The sequence below is a fragment of the Eschscholzia californica genome, unplaced genomic scaffold, assembly GCF_041429995.1.
Source record: "Eschscholzia californica isolate CP2 unplaced genomic scaffold, dmEscCali1.0.p SCAF_4, whole genome shotgun sequence".
NCBI classification, from domain to species: Eukaryota; Viridiplantae; Streptophyta; class Magnoliopsida; order Ranunculales; family Papaveraceae; genus Eschscholzia; species Eschscholzia californica.
This window is the reverse complement of record NW_028238461.1, coordinates 26,167,996-26,179,949: the sequence shown is the minus strand read 5'-3', so window position 1 is coordinate 26,179,949 and position 11,954 is coordinate 26,167,996. Positions and strand designations below refer to the sequence as shown.

The 11,954-nt window shown below is 38.4% G+C and overlaps 1 protein-coding gene across 1 annotated transcript in view; it reads right to left on the bottom strand.

Moving 5' to 3' along the window:
• Positions 1–10,840: 10,840 nt before the first annotated feature.
• LOC147543893 (uncharacterized) overlaps positions 10,841–11,954 on the bottom strand; it is a 101,312-nt gene continuing 100,198 nt past the window's right edge. Inside the window, exon 2 of the mRNA XM_086634783.1 lies at positions 10,841–11,891. The gene's annotated coding sequence lies outside the window, so the exon portion shown is untranslated. The remainder of the gene's footprint in view (positions 11,892–11,954) is intronic.

Here is an 11,954-nt window from a genome sequence, read left to right as displayed (position 1 = left end):
GTAGGAACAGTTCGGGGAAATTAATGTTGGGTTATGATACCCTCGACACAGCCCTGAAATCACCAATGGAATGAGGGGGGGTCCGTTGATAGGCCCGAAATAGGTCTATTCCCGCAAGTATATGGGGTCAAGTTATAGTATTTATAATAAGATCGAGTATCGTCCCAAGAGATAGGTAGGTAACTTCGGATATTGAATGCGGGTTTAACCCAATAATCAAGATGTCAATATCTAACTTAGACTAAAACACACACACACCCCTCATAAAATTGATGATTGATATATAAGAAATAAGAAAACAAATGAAACTAACTAAACTATCTAAGAGAGGGGATAAGATATCTAAGGTTATAAAATCCACCACATAATTTCACTTTATAAAACAAGAACTTAATTACTTAAATCTCTTTTGTATTTACTCGGGATCCAATATAATGAACTATTTGGATTCCGGGTGATATTCTAGATAAAACAATTTTATAATTACTAATTCTAATTGTCTTCCTTATAGAGATTCGGATCGCTTAACTATTATTCATCATCTAAAAAGCATACTCCATCTAACAACTTAACGAAAGTATGAAATATCTAATTATGAGGCATGAGTAATGGAAAGAAAATCCAATCCATATAGATAAACAATCAATAGACATTAAAGCACATCAAATGATTTAATTAATCAAGAACAAGTATTATAAAGATCCAAAATGGGTTTCATTCACAACCTTAGATTGCTAAATTAACTATACATGGAATTCTAGAATAACATTCATTGACATTGTAAAATAAATGAAAATACTAAGAAATTAATGGAAAGAAATCACCAAGAATGTTCAAACTCCATATTCCCATGTATCTCCAATTTGTCAAAGATTTACTCCATTTGTGCTCAAGAATCTTACTCCAAGAATTCCAAGTAATAGCTATTTTGTTGCACCCAAATAAGAAAAAGAAAGAGAAGGAAGAAATTAGATGTAGAAAGAAGTTAGAAAGAAGAGATGAAAGGGGATAAAGATGATAGAAGAATATGGAAGAAAGAAGGAGAAGACTATTAATGGAAGAAAGAATAGTGGTATAGAAGAAGTAGTAGAGAAAGATGGAAAAATAATGGAGAAGATAGATTTAGTAGTAGAAAAGAGAGAAAGAAATAGGTGAGAAGAGGGATAGGTTGAGTAGAGAAGAGGAATATTGAGAGGATTTGCAAGTCTAGGTTTTAATGGAGGAGAAAGGGACTTATTTATAGGTGGGTTAGGGTTTTTGGTGGGTTAAATTGGTAAAAAGTGGAAAGCTGAGGGTCAAAATTGGAATTCTAGGGGTTAAAAGCACAATCTGGTCGGCGGCTAGGGTTTCCAATGAGTTTCGGTCGCTAAGATACTCCCGGATCTATAGAGTTAAGCTGCGGCGCGCACAGGAGCCGTCGGATCTTCAAGGCACAGATCTGGAGGGTTGGTAGAAAGACACGCGTCCGGGAGCACGTCAGCTATGCTTCTACGGTTGCACGGAATAAGCAATAAAAGACGGGATGCGCAGGAACCGTCCGATCTTAAAAAACGCGGAAGGCTACGGTCCAGATTATAACGTGGGATCGGAACTACTGGAGCAAGATGCGACGCGCTACACTGAATCAGGCTTATAAGGGCCGTTTCGATGTCCAGCAGAAACACGGGATTTCAATGCTCCAACCTCCGAACTACGACACTTGTGTGCTGGTATACGGCGTGCCAGAATACATCCCGTAGATTGACCGAATGTTGACAAACTGTTGACCTGACTTTAACTTCACATACTTCTCTCGTCCGGACTCCGATTTGACTTCCGTTTTCTCCTACGGACTCGTCTCGACCTCTACTTTTTACCCATGTACTCGTATTGGCCAAATTACCAGAATGTCCTTGACTCCAAATGACCAAAATACCCTTCATGCATCTTTTTCCTCGTTTTTAATCGTTTTTCACACCTAACTCTCCAAAAGACACCTATTCAAGAAAACCAACCATTTTATTATAATGAAGACTCGAAACGAACTAACTCGACTAAATTAAACGACTCAGATGGGACATTTTCATGACCCATAAAACATCCCCAAACTTAGATTTTGCTAGTCCTCGAGCAAAACAAAATAAAAGAAAAACCTAACTCACTTTCGGAGGAATCCCGGTTGCATTTAGCATATGCAACAAGCCGTTAAACCCCTAGGTTGCCCTAGAGGACGAGTGTGGTCTCGTGAGGGTTTCCATAGATGACACCCACAAACATCATGGTTTCAAATACACAAGGGTCCAAAATCCAAATCGTAGATAAGCATGATTGATATAGTAAAGGGTTTAAGCATGTCAACACATAATGAATCAAGTAAATAAGCTCTTGTAAAAGACAAAGATCTCTTCACTAATGGTCTTACCTTAAAATGCAAGTGTCATACCATAATGAGTACATCTATGTTCCGAAGTCACAAAACCTTGATTCCCAAGTTAGTACATTTCGCCTCGACTTCGGCCTCACGGACATACACTCCAAAAATGAAATCACTCAAGAATGGTTCGCTCGTATGTGTGAGTGTGATAACTTAACTAGGACTCAACACATAAAAAGGGGTGAGGACAACATTTTGGAACGAATGATCTTCGAAAAGGAATTAGCCACTAATAGAGTGGGGAAGCTCTGAAGGAGTTGAAGGAGATGTCCTTCGACCAAGGTGACAATGCGAACAATTTGTCGGATAGGATAATTGATGTGGAAGATCATCAAGTCCGATTGATTTAGGGATCGTAGAGTTGTAGCTAGAGACCAACTACGATCGTCGAATTACGAAGTAATTCGCGGCTAACTTCGATCGGATCCTACAACGGGTTACACATAAGAGTGACAAATTGATCTAGGATATGAATAGTGGGAGTGAGATATAATCATGGGAGTGTCCCATAAACATATCTCATAGGCCTAAAAAGGAATTAGGCAAAGATAGTATAAAAAGGCCAAAAACAGGGTTTTTGGGCCTAGACCGGTTCAGGTACTTCTAGGACTCGGATTGGGCTGAATTTTGGAGGGTTAGTTTGTGATATAATAAAAATTATATCTGCCAATTTTCGTGGTGTTTGGACACCTCCTCCTTAGGGAATTGAGAAAATATCAATAGTTGCTATTTTCGACTATTTCCCTAAATCTTATTCTAAAGGGTGTTTTGGGAAACCTAAAAGGAGGTGGATTCTTATTAGGGTTCTATATAAACACTCTTAGGGCAGAGAATAAGGTGTGGAATTTCTCTCTAAGCTTTCTTACTCTACCACATCAAGTAGAGAGGAGAAAGTGAGCTAATTCCCATTACTATCAATCTAGTCAAAGAAGAAGGTGTTCTTCTTTCCAACCACCATTGGTGTGCTAGCTATACAACAAGGTGGGAGATCAAGTTGATTACTCGTGTCCCAAGTAGAGGAGCTACACTTCAAGCTCTTGGTCTTCTTTAATCAATTCAACTAGTTCGAGGGAAAAGCGATTAAGGTAATCTACTATCTCCATTAGTTTAATTACTAGTTTTGCATGATGATCTTGGGGATACTAGTGTTAGACATTAGATGTCGTTATCCGCTATAAACACTAGTATAAGGGTTTAAATCCCTACAGTGGCGTCAGAGCCTCTTGCAATTAACTAGTTTTTGCTAAGAATCGAACTAATTGATATTTGATATGCTTGATAGTTTGATAGTTTGATAGTTTGAGTTTATTAAGATTTTAAAAGTGTTTTAAAAGGAATTATAAACTCATAATTTGATTACAATGAATATGATTCAACTAGTTTTCAAATTAAAAATCAAAATTGATGATTGAAAGTGTTTTCAAAACATTGAATTTCATTGATTTTGAATTGGTTTTCAAAATTGTGCTTGAAAAAGTTTCAAAACCTAGAATTTTGATCCAAAATTGGTTGATTAAAAGAGTTGTTTTTGAGTTTTAGGAAACTCTAAAAAAAAAAACAAAATTTGGAATTTAGAAGTGTTCTAAAAGAAGTGTTTTGAGTTTTAGGAAACTCTCAAAACAAAATTTGGAAAATTTTAAAAGTTTCTAAAAGTTTTGTAAAATCTTAGAAGTGTTCTAAAAGATTTCAAAATTTAGAAAGAGTTTTAAAATTGGAAGTTAGCAAATAAGATTTGCACAAAAAATAAAAAAATTTGGAAACTAGGGTTTTGGAAACCCTAGTGTCCGGCCAGGAAGCTTCCTGGCCGGACAGAAGCTGCTGGTCGCGTCCACTGGACGCATCCAGAGCAGCTGCTGAGACGCGTCCAGGAGACGCGTCCAGAGCTCTCGACCAGACGCGTCTTGGAGACGCGTCTGGGAGGTTCTGGGTGTCTCGGACTAGTCCGAGACACCTAGTGCTGGTGCGGTCCAGCACCAGACACGTCTAGGACGCGTTCGGTGCATGGACTAGCGTCCTGGCTCCGGCCAGGACGAGACCAGGCCTTGATAGGCCTCGGCCAGGACATGCCGGCCTATGGGCCGTGCTATGTCCGGACCTTGTCCGAGCCCTTTTGTGGGCTTGGGCCGGGACTTGTCTAGGACTTGACCCGGGCTTTTTTTGAGGCTTTTCGGACCACAAAAAGGGACCATCATTCGAGTGGGAGTTTTTGCCAAAATTTCTTCCGATTCCAACCAAATAATTCCAAAATCGATCCGGGCCATCCAGAAGGCCAAAACGGATTTCTCTTTAAATTGATTTATGAAATCATTAAGAATCGAACCAATATTTTTTCCGAAATTGACCCGGGCTTTCAGAACCCGAAACAGAGTTTTTCTTAAAGATGATTTTAGAAATCATAAAAGATAAAACCGGAACGCACCATTAGTTGAATTCTTCGAATTTAGACTTAAGGTCCGTAATGTGACATGTGATGTCAACTAAAGTATCTCCCAAGATAATCATGCATATATAATTCTTAGCCTTGATATATTATATGATTGCATGTGATGTGAATGCGGGAAACTAGTATGGCCATAGATTTATATCTTTATTCTTGTTTTAAGCACGGATGGGTGCATGTTAATTTCAAGTTTCTACGATCTGCGAATCGTTAAAGTCTTGTAATTAGAGTTTAGGGTCTATGAGTCCATTGAAGAAACTCGAGAATGAAATCCAAAGGCGAGTGGGAGAAATCAATGGAGGTTCAAAGATAGCGATCTAAGACGAACCGAAAGGCGAAACAAGAAGAAAACCAAAGGAGATTAGATCTTCTAGGTTAGGGGCCATACTAGGATCCATGTCTGCTTGATTTACTTTCTCGCGCGCATTTACTTACTTATTTACGCTTTATGTCGTGGACGTTAGTTAGGCTAAATAGTTCACTATAACAAACGCCAGACTAGCGTAAAAGTCCCCAAAACGTAATCTTAAGTAATCGCCCATCCAGATTAAGATACTCGTTGCGCCATTGTTCAAGGAATGTGGGTCGGCCTTCGCAGAGTACCTCCTCTACCTTGGGACAATGCGGGTAGGTCTATAGAAGAGGCCTACACGTCTAAATGGTTCTACTCAACGAGATCAGCAAGAGAGTCTTGGATACTCGAGGCAAAAGGATAGATTAGTCATTCATTAATGAAATCTATCAACCAAGAGTCATAAGGTATGATCAGTGAAGTAGTTCACTCACCCGGAACGACGGAGTCAAAGGGTAGGGCCTTCGTCCGCTTTACTCAGAAGAACTGGGGTCTTGGAATCACTTATTCAATCGGGGACGATTTTTATTGAATAATGTGGGAAAACTAAGTTTTTTAAAAACGATAACGAGTTTTAAAACTTTGCCATTTCTTTTATGTAGTTCAAAGATGACAAAAGATATTTTCAACTTCCGCTCACTTCTCGACAAGGAGAAGCTAAATGAGCACAACTTCCTTGACTGGGAGAAGAACCTGGGAATAGTTCTCAGGATGGAAGGAAAGCAACATGTACTAGAAACTCCAATTTCTGTATTGGATGATAATTCGACTAAAGAAGAGATAGATGAAGAAAGGAGTGTGCGGAAAAAGGCAGAGCCTGTAACTTGCTTAATGCTAGCAACCATGGAACCGACTCTGCAAGAGCAGTTCATAGACATGGATGCTTACTCCATGATGCGACAACTTTGGGAAATGTTCCAGAAACAGTCGAGATTGGAGAGGTTTGAAACCTCTAAAGCAATTATGGACATGCGCCTTGAAAAGGGAAAACCAGTTGGGCCTCATGTTCGTCAAATGATCAGGCTCATGGGCAAGCTGGCTAAACTAGGTTTCCCTTATAGCCAACAGACGGCTACCGACACTATCCTTCACTCCCTCCATAGTGGTTTTAATCAGTTTAAGATGAACTACAACATGAATGGATGGGATAAAACATTGGAGTAACTTCATTCTATGCTTCTAACAGCCGAAAAGGACGTCGCTATAGTGGAGACTAAGAAGGACGTTCTTATGGTACAAAAGGACAAAGGGTTCAAGAAAGGTGGAAAACAGAAGAAGAAAACTGCGTCAAAAGGAAAAGGCAAACGAGTTGCCAAACCTAAAGACAAAGGTCCTTCTCCTGACACCAAATGTTTCTACTGTGATGGCAAGGGCCACTGGAAAAGAAACTGCCCTAACTTCTTGGAGGACAAAAAGAATGGAACAGTGGCTTCCAATTCAGGTATAAACAGTTAACTTATCAAATACTGTAAAATTCCCAAACTTTGGTATATGATACCTAAATTTGCCCTATCATTGTGAATGTGCAGGCGCAGTTGGGAACTGAGTATTTGGCTAAGGAAGACAAGATCCAAGAGGGAGCAGAAGCCTCGACTGCTAAGGATGCTGAAAGGGATCGAAGTCTACTTTAGGCACTATTCTAGATTAATAGTTTTTCTAGTTTATAACATCATCTCTGTACTAAGTATTACGGAGAATCAATAAAGAACTTTATTTCTAAATTGGGATGTTAATAAGTGCTAGATTTAACAAACTATACCAAAAGATTCTAAACTTGGGCAAAAACCTATAAGATAGGTTCATCCCAATCGGAAAGGGATGAGGACAACAGGTCCACTATAACCAAAACATGAATCAAACTGACAAGAAAGAAAGTCTTGAGTCAGAAACAGAGATTGATCTTCAAACGTACTTCTAACCTATCCATAAGGATTAAGATGAAGAACACGAATCAAACTCTATCCTCTAAAATCCATTAGTCTAGACATAGCTTCTCACAAAACTACCAAAAATCCGTCTAAAGCTAAATTTGTAAAAAGAGTTACTAAACTAGCTAATATCTGACGCAATTTCTTTTTGAAAGAAATTTGGGCTTCTTCCACAACTAATCAAGAGAACAAAGTGTTTGTTGCTCATGATAGTATTCTTCTAATAATTAGCACACCTAGTAGTCTGAGAGAAAAGCACTAATTGTTACAAGAATAAGTGGGAGAAAAGTACAAGTCAATTTAATTTGGTCATGAGAAGAATCATGAAGAGTCATGAAGAACAATCATGAAACTTGTACAAGACGATTAAATTCGACCAAGAGCAACAAACCGCGGCTCCTCGGAAAAGGAAAGGTTAAAGATATGATCTTATAAACCCACCGCACAAAAGCGAATGTCATTCGCCAGAGAACTCTCAAAACAAGTGAAAGTGTCTCTAAAGGAATATCTCAAAGTAGTTGAAAAAATTCCAAATTGTTGTTCAAAAGCCCTGAAAGGTCAAATCTCAAAGACTCAGAAAATAAAGGTTATTTCTGAAAAGATAAAAGACCTGCGCAGAAACGGAAACTGACTCTAATTTTTGGCCAGAAGCCAAAATCATCATGGAATCCATATCTCGTCAAGACATGAAGCTTGATAATTTAAGTCAACGGAAGACCTAAATTGGTTTTCCAAAGTAGAAAACTGAGAAGGATGGAAACATTCATGTTTCCCGAAACTAGACAAGAAGAATAAGATTCTTCCAATCAAGTTATGTCCATAGGCATGCTTCAGAAATCCATCGACGGATTAAAAGCACGCAAGAGTTAGAATCTTCGATTCAAAAGGCAATCAGAGAAATTTGATTCCTGGAGAATGAAGAAAAATCTTGAATCGCGAGTTTCAAGAAGGTAAGTGGGAGAAACAAATCTTCCGGGTCTGTATGCTGAGTACATACAAAAGATTGAGTACGACATAAGATGTTGTGTAACAGTAAACACACTGACTCAATAAAAGGACCACACACAAGGATGAAATGCCATTTTGGGCATCTGAAGATCTATAAGCATAGATCAAAAGGATGATAGGATTGGAGAGACTCAGTACGCTGAGATGCTTGAGATCCGAAACAGAAAATCTAAGACTCGGAAAGTCTAAAAGAATTTCGACCTAAAACTCATGACTAAGAGCGTTGCTAAATCGGAGTTTGAAAAGACACCGATGTAGCAAACAAGCATGAGAGAGAGATTTATGTTCGAATACATAAAGTCAATCATATTGGATATGATTAGCATTTGAATATCCAAATTCGGATTTGAAAACCGAAACACTACTTAGAAACATCCTAGAAGGCTAAAGGATGAAGTAGTACAAAAGTTAAACATGTCATCGTAGCAAACTTCCAGACATGGAAGGAAAGTGGGCTGAAAGTGTTTTAAGCCGGGAACTGTTGCAAATACTACATAAAGAATTAAAAGCCTTAACTCTAGTAAAAGTTACTAGGAATTATCAAGGTTGAAGATAACGGTCTTCAAATTAATTGATAATTAGCAAAGTTTAAACGGATTACATCCGTAGTCAAACTAAACTGTCACCTAAGACAAAGTATGAGAGTCATACACGAGTCTAAGGCATGAGGTATAATTTTAAACCTCGACAAGTAAAACTGAGTGGGTAAAAAGAGTTTTACGGAAGAGGCTCAGATTTACAACTCTCGTTATCAGAAATAATAGAGTTATTTCACAAGTCGTCTAAATTTGGTTTAGTGTTTAAACGACAGTCCATTGATGATAAAACATTCCGAATAGGTTTGTCAGATACGTGATCTGATGAATGAAATCCTATTAAGTGAACTTGGAATATTTATTATCGAATCCCTGGTCCAGGTCATTGCATGGACAACAATGACTCACGAAGACTAGCACGGGAGTCGATGGGATAGCGCAGTTTCATGGGCTATAGGAATAGTATATTCTATTCGACTACGTGGGTGTGTAAAAGGTTTATACACTGGATAACCCTCAAATGAGAAGTACATCACTCGTGATGAACGTCAATACTTCTCATAAAGACAATTGGAGAGATTCCTCAAAACATGAGTGCTCCACTCATCTTATGAAAGGAATGTCCGACTTTGGTTCCGTCAAACGCCGCACCGTAAAAGGAGGTTATAAAGACGGATACTGGGAAGGACAGGATAGACATGAAGTTAAGTGGGAGCGCAAGAATGGATTGTGTCAACCTAAATCACATTAGGTACAAAGTGTCTCAAGGCCACTTGATGAGTAGCAACTGAAAATGCGTGGCCACGCTCAAACGGATTAGGAGTTAATCGTTTGTCTTTTACAGTTGTACTCGGATATCAAGAAAGTCTGAATGACGTGACGTGTCAGATGGGATACTAAATTGACACGGGAATCGAGGCATTGCACTTGTTCTAAGTCCAAGTGGGAGTTGAAGGAGATGTCCTTCGACCAAGGTGCCAATGCGAATAATTTGTCGGATAGGATAATTGATGTGGAAGATCATCAAGTCCGATTGATTTAGGGATCATAGAGTTGTAGCTAGAGACCAACTACGATCGTCGAATTACGAAGTAATTCGCGGCTAACTTCGATCGGATCCTACAACGGGTTACACATAAGAGTGACAAATTGATCTAGGATATGACTAATGGGAGTGAGATATAATCATAGGAGTGTCCCATAAACATATCTCATAGGCCTAAAAAGGAATTAGGCAAAGATAGTACAAAAAGGCCAAAAACAGGGTTTTTGGGCCTAGACCGGTTCGGGTACTTCTAGGACTCGGATTGGGCTGAATTTTGGAGGGTTAGTTGATGATATAATAAAAATTATATCTGAAAATTTTCGTGGTGTTTGGACACCTCCTCCTTAGGTAATTGAGAAAATATCAATAGTTGCTATTTTCGACTATTTCCCTAAATCTTATTCTAAAGGGTGTTTTGGGAAACCTAAAAGGAGGTGGATTCTTATTAGGGTTCTATATAAACACTCTTAGGGCAGAGAATAAGGTGTGGAATTTCTCTCTAAGCTTTCTTACTCTACCACATCAAGTAGAGAGGCGAAAGTGAGCTAATTCCCATTACTATCAATCTAGTCAAAGAAGAAGGTGTTCTTCTTTCCAACCACCATTGGTGTGCTAGCTATACAACAAGGTGGGAGATCAAGTTGATTACTCGTGTCCCAAGTACAGGAGCTACACTTGAATCTCTTGGTCTTCTTTAATCAATTCAACTAGTTCGAGGGAAAAGCGATTAAGGTAATCTACTATCTCCATTAGTTTAATTACTAGTTTTGCATGATGATCTTGGGGATACTAGTGTTAGACATTAGATGTCGTTATCCGCTATAAACACTAGTATAAGGGTTTAAATCCCTACAAGCTCACTCACCCTTCTCACCCATTCTACCCTATTAAGATGCCTTCTAAAGGTTAGCGGATACAATAGATGATGTGATGGTGGTGGATTCCCGAGAATTTCGACCTCTTCATTATGGTAGAACCATTTAAGCATCTCAACATTTGTTTCTTGCTTTGAATACTTATTCATGAACAAAAACACCAACACATATATACAATCGCATTGCTCACACAAAAGAGCTAACACATGCTCAAACATACACAAAAATCACTTTATTTCACTCTTTTTCTTTCTTTTTCTTTTTTTCATATCACTTTTTTTTTTCATTTTCTTTTTTTTTTTCTTTTTTTTTTCTCTCTTTTTTTTCTTTTTCTTTTCATAACACAAATACAAACAACCAAAACAAAATACAACACACACAACTCTATTCTTGCAATCAACTTTCATTTCATACTTGCTTTTGACATTCTTCATTCTTTTATCTCGTGTCTTCATTCTCGGGATATAAGATGATGGATGGTGATGGAGTATCCGCTTTCCTCTAGTTGACATTCTCATTGGGTTTCATGGACTACAAGGGCAAGGTTAATTCGCTATCCTAATGTCACTCGTAGTGGCTAAGGAAATTGAGCACACGAGATCAAATGAGCTCTTTTATAAGTTACGAGGTTGAGTAGCTCTTCATTCTACTCAGAGTTAGCGCGGAAGAGTACACTCGAATGGCAATTTAGGCTTTGAGCTCTCACATGGGTTAAGTCTCCACTAATGACTACTCTAGGTCTCTTAGAAATGTTTCTTCTTCACTAAGATGTCACTCACATGGCACAACACAAACACTAAAAGACTCGACTTTCATGCAAAGGCCATTAGCAATCACAAAACTCATCAACTCGACACATATGCATCAAAATTCTTAAAACTATCACTAGAATCACATGCAAATCTACTCAAAATGTTCAAAATTTTCAAATTTTGGCTACTTTGAACCCTTTTGTCTTTGAAACCCATGGTCATGCATTGGTTATGGTCATATCCCGCATCCCCAAACTTAAAACTAACATTGTCCTCAATGTTCTAAGCATACACTCACCAAAAGATAAAGAGGCACATCAATTTAAAGGGAAGAGTGGAGAGATATTACCATAACCGAAGGAGATAAAAGATGATACTACCAAGGCTCATGTATAAAGAGGTTCCAAGTTGATGTCAAGCTCGCGCCATCCCCAAACTTGGAACAAACCACGTCTTAGAAGTAAAACATATAAGAATTGCTCCTAAAATATCAACAAATATCATAAGAATGAATCACATAAAAGACATGACCACATACAAATCTACCACTAACGTGGGTATACACGATTGCATTATGCTATGCAATTAGCCTTTGATTCTCTTGA